Source organism: Diceros bicornis, chromosome 24 (genome assembly GCF_020826845.1).
Source record: "Diceros bicornis minor isolate mBicDic1 chromosome 24, mDicBic1.mat.cur, whole genome shotgun sequence".
Lineage (NCBI taxonomy): Eukaryota > Metazoa > Chordata > Mammalia > Perissodactyla > Rhinocerotidae > Diceros > Diceros bicornis.
In genome coordinates this window covers 4,486,306-4,497,848 of record NC_080763.1, presented here as the reverse complement: position 1 = coordinate 4,497,848, position 11,543 = coordinate 4,486,306, and the positions used below count along the sequence as shown (strand labels likewise).

Here is an 11,543-nt window from a genome sequence, read left to right as displayed (position 1 = left end):
ACAAAAGCTTATTTTAGGGAACATCTGACCAGTGCTGGCATCTTGTGTTTCAGGATGTAGAAGCTGCTGAGTTTTCTGGCCCCGATAAGCTGGGTTTAAAATCAGCAAAGTGGCAGGCAGGCCAACTCTGCTCTCAGCACCAGAATTGGCCCCAATCTACCACGTGTCTGAGTTTGTTTTGTCTGCTCTGAACCGCATGCCATTTGACCAACTTTTTGGTGAAGTTACTCTGAGTCTCAGAAAGGGACATACCCCTCTTATGACAGCTGGTGGCCAGAGGATCAGAGTCTCAGCCGTTAGAAGTACCGGTTTGGTGGGGTTGATGAAGTTTGCCTCCCTCTCCAGAGCGTCTCCCCGAATGTGTGTGCATGCCGGATTGCAAGTGTATGTGTGTGCGCCTCGGCACCCCTCCGTCAGCAGCTCTCGCAGCAGACACTGCAGGCAGGTCAGCGCTCCTGACCTAGAGACTCCTGCCTCAACGGAAGGCCAGGGTTTTGAACTTTCTTTTGGTATTTTGAGGCCAATTATTATCTCTCTTCTCTGGGGGAGACTCTTCTCCCTTGAGAAAAGGACTTGGAAGAACTAATGGACGGGTCTTTTCCAAATCCACGACAGTTTTTGGTGAAATCTGGGAGAGATGCAAGCTTTATCTGTTTTGTCTGTTCTTTTCCTTTATTTTCTTGTTTCTGCTTCTAGACCATTTATATTGGAAACACATTTAAAAGGTCCTTTGTTTATTATTTCTTCTTTTTTTCCACTTAATTCATCTGGTATAAATTTGGGTCATCTAGGAGGAAAACCTGACAATTTACCTGTTGGCCTAAACTCCTTTGCTATCACGAGAAGCTGCCTGGTCTAATGATGTTATAGCAAATGAAAACAATAATCATGATAGGACCATTTATCAAGAAAAGTACTATACGAGTGTTAAGGGCTTTTTGTACTATCTTGTCAAATTGTGACTATCTTGTCACAGCAAAATGACATATTAGTTACAATGAATAGCCCCACTTTACAGATGAGGTAACTGAGGCTTGGAGAAGTTACATAATTTGCCCAGGATCACACAAATTGTTTTGTGCCAAAACAAGGATCCCAAGGCCTTTACTCTTAACCACCAGGCCACCCCACTTCCCACTGCACTCCAACGTTATATTTTCTCTGCTTTTTGTTTTTTTTTAATCTGTTATTCCCCATAATCCAGGAGTGGGGAGGTGTCCTGTGACATGGACACTTGCTATTCTAAACTGGCCTGAGAGAGAAGGTCTACGTGCACACAGGCTCTCCCTGTTGTGAAAAGGCTTTTATTAACGTCAGCAATTTGGTTAACGCGTCGTGGAGGCTGCTGAAAGTGTCCTTTTAGAAAGACGAGTCAGGCTGTAGAAACTCCTTCCCACCTACTGTAACAAGTTAGAAAGCAGTTGCTTTTTTGGTTGAGCTGGGAGATGTGGCTAGGTCTTCAAAACCTTCCATCTTTTGCTATTTCAGCTGGGGGATGTTTAGCTCAGTAGTCAAGCCCCAGAATAGATGGAAAGCGAGCATGCTAAGCAGAGCTGTAAATCTTAAACACTTGCATTTTCATACAAAGTCAAGCAGAAAAGAGTAAGAACTTGAAATCTCATCTCACAGAAGAAAAAATTAAAGGAGGCGCTGGTAAACTTCACATAGAAATTGCGGGGGGCGGTGAAAGGCAGGTAGGAGGGACAAGAGCGCAATAGGCAGATACTCTTGTGATGAGTTCTAGGAAAGAACAGAGAAAGAAAAGAGGCTCTGCATGAGCCATGTGATGGACAGATTAGGAAAGAAAAGTCAGGTATCAGGATAAAAGAAAAATCACTATCTGAGGGTGGGAGGAGAGTAAATTAGTTTCTTCTCTGTTTTTCTCTGAAATAGTCTTAATGTTCTTATAACTTTGAGTGGTGCTGCTGATGATATAGCTATTATTATAGAAAAGTAGGAATTATAAACTTTTGTATAAATTTGACCCTCAGGAACATTAGTTTTTCAGCTCTGCACATTACTTTTGGTAGAAGTTTACCACTAAAGAAGGAGGAACTCAGCTTATATCTTCCGTAAATATAAGATATTTGCCACTTGGAACCAAGAGCAGCAGGTTTCTACTGGTGCTAAACCTCAAATAATTCTGCTTTCTTTCCTTGGAGTTGATGGGAGCAGTATTTGAAAACCCAGAAAAACTCACAAACAACCTGAGGTAGTTGCACATGTATTTTGTAAATAAGCCCCTGTCTAGAATGGGTATGAAGAGGTTGAAATACTCTTACTACAAACAACACTGCACAAGTCTTTCGAGCCTTGCGAGGATCTCACATGTCTGTGCACCATGAGCTGATCATCCTGACTACGTTGATGGTGGCTTCTCAGAACAAAGAAGTGGTTAAAGCTTGAGCTTTCAAGACAGATGAGACAGACAAGTTCAAACACCAGCTCTAATACTTATTTGTTCCATGTGTTTTTGCAAATCACTTGAGACTCAGTCTCCTCAGCTGTAAAAGAGGGCTAATACCCTCTCACAAGGTCGCTGTGCAGACTCGGGAGAGAATGTGTTATACACGTTCCTGGCAGGGCAGGTGCTTACTGCATGCTAACTGTTATCATTACCTAGATGCCGAGTATATCTAAGCATTATAAGATGTAGGCAATTTTGTGTTTGGAAACTGGAGGTTCCCCCCAAAGTCAGGCAGGTTCTCACAACACCTGGACACTAAGCAGAGTCAGTGTTTGAAGTTGTGAATGCTCTTCAAGCTCCCTACTGAACAAATCAGATGTTCGACGGTATCTCTGGAGAAGCTTTGCCTTTCCTCTGAGGAACCCTGGAAAGTTCATTCCTTCGTTCATCGATTGCTTCTTTAGCTCCTTCTCTGTGCCAGGCACTGCCTAGGTGTGGGGTGTTGGAGAGTGTAAAAATAGGTGACGTTCTCCCGCTGTGGAGCTTACATTCTAGAAAAGGAGAGAGCTAACAATGAATAAATAAACAAACAGAAGATTTCTTAATGATGCTAAGTACTGTAAGAAAAAGTCTCAGGGGGATGTAATGGAGAGTAAGCAGGAGAGATCAGGGAAGTGGGTAGGAACAGACCGTTACTGAGGTAAGAAATGAAAGAGGAGAAGGAGAGAGCAAAGATCTTCCAGTTCAAGTGAACACAAATGCAAGCACCTGTGGGCAGGAGGGAGGTTGGTGTGTTCGAGAAAGAAGGCCATCGTGTCAGGAACATGGAGAGGGTAGGGGAAGGTGGTGCAGCTGAGGTCTCAGCGAGAAGGTTTAGTAAGGGGAAGAGGAGTCCCTGTGGAAACAGCTCCACCATCAGACTCCACTGAAGGCCCCCACAGCAGAGGCTGCCTGCCCTTGTAGTGGACTCCTTGCCTCTTAGGCCCCCAGCAAAGAGAAAGACCAAGAGGTTACAGAAAAAGGGGATTCGCCAAGAAAAGGAAGACTAGAATTTTGGTGGTAATTTCAAAAACAAATTAAAAAAGATCCTCATTTCACCAGTCTTCCTGGTGGGCCTGAGTGAAATGGAGCCACTGGAAAGCTTCCGAAACACCTTATTCAGTTTCTCCTCAAGAAGGTTCTAAAATTATAAGTTAATATATAACATATTTAATATATATTAATGAATGTAATATATTATAATTTAATATACAAATATAATATCTGTAGCAATATTGATATTTTTGGAAACAGGAACATATTCTATGAAATATACTACTTCCTGGAAATAGATGTGTGGGCAGTGTTTCAGCCTTAATCTCCCCAGACTTTTCTTGCCCATCCAGGGCTCACATGCTTGGTGGTTTCATCCTAGGTGACATGACCACAGAGCACATAGCTCCTTAACCCTGCCGGGGACGGCATGGTGCTAATGAGGCCCAGGTCGTGGGAGCAAACACCAGTGGTTGGGTACCCTTGTTTTGTTACAAGGCCAAGGACACATTCAGCCAGTTTAGGCACCTGTGCCTTTGGCCATGGGAGCCCAGGTGACAGTGTGTCAGTGGACAGGGAAGATCGGTCATGGCCACAGGTGTGTGGGAGCACAGGTAATCACCTCATTGGGGCCACCACAGAGACACTTTGAGCTGAGGCTCCTCCTTTGTCAGCAAAATCCCCTGATATTTGAGAAATGCCATGGAAAGGCATATTCTAGGAAATGTTACTCTTCATGGAGGCTCACAGGTTGGGCAAGTTAGCTCTCCCTCTGTTTGCTGAGACACTCCTGTCCATCCACTGTTTCCTTGACTCTATTCAACAACTTGGTGTGATTGCATTTTAACGTAAATCTCAGCACATTACAGGACCACTATTGATGGCAGTGAACTAATTTGATTTTCTTTTTTTTTCCATAGAAAGCAGAAAAATAATTTATTCCAAAAGATGGCAGGAATAAGAACTTCATCCTGAAAGTATACTTTGGTATAATTCTGCTGGGTCAGATCTTCCTTCTGAATGTGTTCTCCTACTGACTGACCCTTAGACTCTTAATTTGTCTTGTAGCAGTTTTTAACCACTTCGCTGATTCCCATATTGTGAGCAGGCAGGAGCCATCTTCAAATCCACAGATTCCAAGGAGAGAGTAACATATTTCTCAGAGGAATAGCACCGTCTACCTCAGCAGGGAGCATAAACATGTTCTGGAGTCGGCACGGTTTAGGTTAAGTAGGCACATAATTTATCAAAGTGTAAAAAAAGTGATAGGAAAAAATACTGCATCATAGAATAAGATATTCAAAAGTGGTGTGAAAATGTTTAAGGCAGCTGATGGATGGCAAAACAGGTAAGTCAAAGAAGGTGGTCTGGGTTTGGAGGTGATTTTTTTTTTTAACAGTTTTATTTATTTATTTATTTTTTTGTGAGGGAGATCAGCCCTGAGCTAACATCCATGCTAATCCTCCTCTTTCTGCTGAGGAAGACCGGCTCTGAGCTAACATCTATTGCCAGTCCTCCTCCTCTTTTCCCCCAAAGCCCCAGTAGATAGTTGTATGTCATAGTTGCACATCCTTCTAGCTGCTGTATGTGGGACGCGGCCTCAGCATGGCTGGAGAAGCGGTGCGTCGGTGTGCGCCCGGGGTCCGAACCCAGGCCGCCAGCAGCGGAGCGCTCGCACTTAACCGCTAAGCCACCGGGCCGGCCCTGGAGGTGATTTTTCATCTAGAGGAATTCTCTTCATGACTTCAATGACTGAGCACTGTCTCGAGAGCGGGTCTTCTCCCTTAAGGCCAATGATGCTTGAGATACCAGATGGTTTCATTTTTCAACTGTGGTCCAAAAAGAGGGTTGACTTGGGCCAGAATTGCAATCAGCCAAAAGATAGCAGCAGACTGAACAGGTCACCAACATGGTGATGATCACTCCTTCGGGATGAACCAGGGCACCAAGAAGCCGACGAAGCCCCAGAACATGCTCATCAGGATGAGAGGCCACAGGAGGCTGCTCCACGCCATGGCTGCCACTGGAGCCGCCCGCCCCTGCCTTGCCACTTCACTTCCGTCCCACATGGCTGCTTTTCTTGACAGCTGGCATGGGCTTTTTTCCTTACTACTTTGGCTTGGTATGGTTTGGCTCAGAGATTTTTTCCCACAAGGTGGACTAGTGGTGCTGATCAATCTTAGGCCACAGATGCGAGTTCCGTCTTCAGGCAAGCAGGCCAGTCCAGGTGAGTTTGCTGAGGGGGGTGGCACGCGTGCATCCGCAGGCTGTTTGACTCTGAACTTCCATGATGAACTACTTCAGAGGGCTGGAAAGTAGTTATCGAACTCAGGGTCTGAAGACAGTTGCACATTACCTTAATAGAACAAAAGGCTTCCCCGCTGCCCCTCCCAAGGATTGGTGCAAACCATTGTGCTAAGAGCAGGGAGAGGAAAATGAGTAAAATGGATGTACTCCTGCTGGGGGATGGATGTTGATTAATCACGCCAGCTTCTTTAAAATGTTGCATGTGAAAACTAAGGAAATTAATATATAAGATGTGTTTCCTGAAAGTCACAAGCTCAGGGGGAAGGCACACAGGATTAGTGGACCTATTTCTAGGTCCCCATCAGTGCACTTTGTGATCCTTCGTCTCCTCCAGGAAATATTGGTTTTCTCCTAACTTCATTAACAGAAAGGCAAGAATGAGGCGAAAGTGTTTGAAAAATAATATAATCCGAGATAAGCAATGTAAACACACTCACGAATAGAGCAAACGTAGCTGAAGTCGTATGAGAGTTTGGATGAAGAAGACTGAGAAAAGATGTGACAGAAGAGCGAGGCTATTGCCTCTTGGTTGACACTGAAAGTGGTGGGCTCGGAGGGGAGTTGCAGACATGTTTGTCTCAGGCTGGCATTTCCCTTGCGGGCTCTGAAGTCAGATGCCTCCATTTGAATCCCAGCTTTTCCAATTACTTCCATGTGACCTCGGGAAAGACAATTAACCTTTTTAGGATCACTTACCTCATCTGCTAAACGGTACCTATACCATAGGACTCGTGTGAGAACTAAAGGAAATAATGCAAAGCTCATCAAGTGCTTAGTTCTGGTAAATGGGAGCTCTGAATAGATGGTAGCTGTAGATATTAAGTCATGCTTTAGAGGAAACAGACAAACAGCATGGCAAGGAGTCTGTATTCTTCCTGTTGGCTAGAAACGTAAAGCTGACACATCCAATTCTGGGCTATATTCTGGGCTTAAGCTATAACTGTTATTATATCACAAGACTCGCCCCTTTTCCTCATTGTCTGGCCTATGTCGCTGATCTACTTTGCTTTCCCTTATCTGGATCCTAAATCAGGGTGGTTTAATATGCCTCAGTGATCTTCACTGAGCATTTCCTATAGTTACTAATGAAAAGCTCAAATTGATCTAAATGTATGTCTATACATCTTATAAAGGAGGAAGATGCAAGACTTTATAAAATTGTGATATATATGAAGGATGTGTGAGTAAACCTAACATCTTAGTTAATGGGGAAATCTAGATGGCTATCGTCCAAATGAGTCCCGTAGACTCTTTTAGTAATTCAGCTCTCCATGTTCTCTCTCCTCCAATTGCAGGGATGCAGGAATGAGGAATCAAAGAAACAGTCAAAGGAGAGTGATATAGGAATCAATGGAATTGATTTTTTAAATGAATATTCTCATGGGTTTAAAAACAATTGGTATGTCCCAAATGCACAGCGTCCCGGATTTAACTTTTTTTTTTTGTTTGTTGTACTTTTTGACTCATAGTTTCAGATCGTTGTCTGTGACGTACTTTTGAATTCTTTAGGATGAACAGTGAGGGAAGGCTATTAATTTTTAATGTACTTCCTAACTTGCAAAGTTAATTGTTAAAATTAGATCTACTTGCTTAGGTAGCTCTCCAGTCACTCTTGCAAACTTAGCTGGAGTGGAAGAAAAGCTGCTTTTGGAAGATCCAAAAGGTCCAACTGTACCGCTAGCCTTCCTCTTATGGTTTGTGTATTTGAGACTAGAAAAAGAAAAGTGTTCTTGGGGCTATTTGGGCATTTTTGTTTTTTAATTCAGAGAGCAAACTACTTTGAACTCCACACCAAATCTCCACGGCTCTCAAAAGGAAAGGCCTAGCAATGCACTGCTATTCCACGGACCAAGTAAATCCTGAAGGAAATATTGGATTGTTCTGTTTATTCCCGTGTCAAGAGTTTATTGATGGAGCAAGCTCTCCTGCAGCCTGGGCAGCCTTTGATCTGCCAGGGAGAAACTGGGTTTGGGATTTTGGCGGAAGGGAGGGGAGGAGGTTGGGGAAGGATTTGGAATGTAATGGCCCTTGTTATCTGTAGTGGCCAGAGACACCCTGACATGGGCCAGCGCGGAGCTGCTGCCAGGAGCGGAGGCCGGGGGATGGCCGGCGGGAGCCAAAGGCAGGGCTTGGGCATTTTCAGCAGGAGAAGCACTTAGTTCAAGCCGCTGGAGTGATTTCTTGCTGCTAATAGATTTGTTTCTTTAGAGGCAGATAAGTAAAGGAAACGATGACTTTTAAGTGAATAGTTCCCCTTTGTGGGGCTGGTTAGTGTCAGCTAGTCCAGTGGCAGGAAATACCGAGGGCTTTTTTTGTAGCCCAGTGACAAAAGGCTTTGCTGCCTCCCCTCCCCCTCTCCTTCCCTACCTTCCCACCCTCGCTCCTTCTCTCCTACAAAACCCAGACGCCGGCCCTCTGCCTGCTGGTGGAGGGCCAAGGCTTGTCTGAAAGCCGTTTAAGTAATTGCTCATAATTGCACATGTTTCCCCGACTGGGCTTTTACCTCTCCACCCCTGAAATTAAAAGGGGCCAAAGATGTGTGACCTTTTTCTAATGGGATGGGTTCTGGAAGAAAGGAATTCAAGGAGGAGGCCCAGGACCTTTATCAGGCTCATCTGACAGCTGGCCCAGGCCTGGGGGAGAGACAGGTTGGAGAGGAGCAGGGGCGGGAGGGAATTCCTCCTCCCTAAACCTCATGGTTTTGTGTGGTGTGTCCTGAAGTTCTCATTTCTCTCTCTTCCTTCACTCTGCCGAAACATAAAATCTCCCCCTGATGCTGAACACCATTTACTTCTGAAAACGAGTTGACCGACAACACCTTGTGGCAGCTCAGGAGGTCTGCCTCTCCCTGAATAACTCCTCATCCCTTGGATAATGCACTTCACCTCTCCAAGCCCAGATTCCTCATCTGAAAAACAGGCATAAGGGGCTAATGCAACCTGCCAGACGGACTGGAGATAATATATGTAATGCACAGTGCTTGCCACCATCGAGTCCAATAAATGGCCATTATTTCCTAAATACAATTTCTTGATGTCATTTCACTCTCCTTCTTTTTATCTGAGTTGTGGAGAGACAAATTCCAGGACTTGAATTTTATGACCCAAATTAGTTAAAATTCATAGAATTTTAAACACAGAAAGGAATTTTAGAATCATCTAGTCTATGTTAGGACCACCTGGGGAGTTTTTCAAACTATTGATGCCCAAGCTCCATGTCTAGAGATTCTGACTTTTTTGGTCTGGGGTAGGATGCAGGTATTAGTATTTTCGCAAAGTGGTTCAGGGTTCTTCTGATGTGCAACCAGAGTTGAGAACCACTGATCTTGTTGAACACCTCATTTCACAGATGTGAAACCTGCGGCCGAGAGAGATGTGTTGTTAATTTCTTCATTAGCTCGCTGATCCATCCATCTATGCATGTAACACCAAATACATATGGAGCATTTACTGTGTCAGGTAGTGTTCTAAGCACTGGAGATAAAGTTAGTAGACTGATCTCCTTGTAGGAGAGCACAAGAACCAGAGACCTGGCAGGGGATAGTTCCCATCTGTTGGCTACTAGCTTGTTGTTCTATGTTGCTTCTTGGTATCAGTAAAAGTCACCCCTGGGGCAAGGATAAGGTGGTCATTTGAGATGAGCGGCTGATAGGGATTTAGGCTTCTAGCCCAGATGGTGTCTTCTCCATGCAGAGATTCCTGTGGTCATTACTGAATCCAAACATCATAGAACATCCTGCACCTGAAGACTCTGCATGTCCTAAGCCATTTTCTCTGGCCTGTCCTCTTGCACTCAGGTTTGCCTCCCACATTCGGGGGCACAGCTCATGAGCTACAACCAGATTCTGGGCCTGGAAATCCTGCTGACACAAACAAAATGGAGGCAACGTGAAAATTCTGTGCCTCAGTTTATGCTATTTTAGTTAATGATCTGTCATCAGTGTTTCCATTATAAACCCGTTTTCAGGGATGTATAACCCAGTCATGAACGTGCTCTCCAGCCTGAGCTTTTGCACTTGTGATTTCAGCCTGGGAGCACATGTGTGTATTAGTGTATGCATGTGTTATTACAAGGATATGACGGAAAAAATAAGTTAGCAATTTTTAAGCAAAGGCTGGTGAGAAACGGGAAAAAAGGTGGTAATTGATTGCAGATGCTCTTTTGATGCTTCCAGGACTTGAAAACTGCTGAGTTGCTTTGCCCCCCAGTTGGGAATATGAAGGGTTGAGATGCTTTTCTGTGCCTTAATTCTATGCAAGAAATGTTAATTGACAAAGTAAAAACCCACAAATGAAGAGTAAAATATGGACTTGAGTAGCTTCCACAAAACAGGAATTGACTCAAGTCCAAAGGCTGTCGGGGCCAGAAGCCAAAGAATCAGAACAATACGCTGCAAAGACAAATTCCTTCCACCTGGGCGTGGCTCTTTCCCTCCATCCCACCTCTTGCTCTCTCCCTAATTAGTAGGGAATTGAGAAGGTGCAGCAGGGGCTTCCAAGAACCTGCTCTACCTAGTTTTTGGCAGTAGGCGTAGTTGTCATGGCGTGTGGTTGATGGATGGAGTTGTCCGTCTTCCCTTGGAATACAGAATTCCAGAAGACTTCTAATAATTTGGATTTAATGAGATTATGTCAAAACACTCAAGTGAAAGGCACCAGGCTGATCGAGGTTGGTTAGAATCCAGGAATCAAACAATCCAAAACACTTAAAAAGTTGTAAACCCTGAAGTGGCCATATGCATTAAAACAAAACAAAGCAAACAAACAAATGAAACCACATTCTGTGAGCTGCTTCTCCCACAATTTTTCCAGAAGGATGTTGTTGCTTAAAATCTAATAATGACTAATCTTGAACAAAGAAGAAATCTGCAGAAGAGAATCCAGGGTGAAAGTCAGAATCCGTTTCGTCTGAAGCCATGCCTCTCAATCCATGTGCACAACGTGCACCTCTCAAACAGGAAGCTTCACACCTGGCTGATGAGCACAGAGGCAGGGATGGTCTTCAGTCTAATCTCTCCAATCCATGACCAAACGAGGACACAGAAGTTTCAAGATCCATTTTCCCTCACAACTGTTCAACAACGGTCTGTGGTGGATAGCACTGTGGATATATATATTTTTTATTGTTAAAGCTGATTTTGAGAGCACATACCTCAGGAAGCATTCATCTCTTGCAATTTTCTCTCTTGCTCACTGTATGTTAGCCACTCTGATTATCTTTATATTCCTTGACCACATCAAGTTCACTTCTTTAAGGCTTTTGCATCACTCCTCCTTGTGCCTGGAATGTTCTTCCCTCTTCTCTTTACACGGCTGTTCTTTATCCTCATTCTAACCTCAGCTCAAATGTCACCTTCCTGGCAGAGCCTCCCTCCTTGCCCTCTCACTCTGTTCCAGGGGTTGGCAACCAGATCTGGCCATCAATCTGTTTTTATACGGTCTGAGAGCAAAGAATGATTTTTACATTTTTTGAATGGTTGAAAAAAGCAAGAGAATATCATTTTGTGACACATAAAGATTATATGAAATTTGAATTTCGGTGTCCATAAATAAAGTTTTATTTGAACACGCCATGCTCGTTCATTTACATATCGTCTCCGGCTGCCTTCATGCTACAATGGCAAGAGTTGAGTAGTTGCAATAGAAAGTGTTTGACCCTATACAGAAAAAGTTTGCTGACCTCTCTCTATTCTAATAACATTACATTTTAGTTTCTCTATAGCACTTGCCATTGCTTATAAATTACCTTAATACTATCCATTTGCTTGTAATATTTGTCTGTGTCTCTCCACTAGAAG

At 43.9% G+C, this 11,543-nt stretch overlaps 1 pseudogene; it reads right to left on the bottom strand.

Annotated features, from left to right (window-relative positions):
* Positions 1–5,223: 5,223 nt before the first annotated feature.
* Positions 5,224–5,454, bottom strand: LOC131421245 (V-type proton ATPase subunit e 1-like; annotated as a pseudogene).
* Between the last annotated feature and the right edge of the window lie 6,089 nt (positions 5,455–11,543).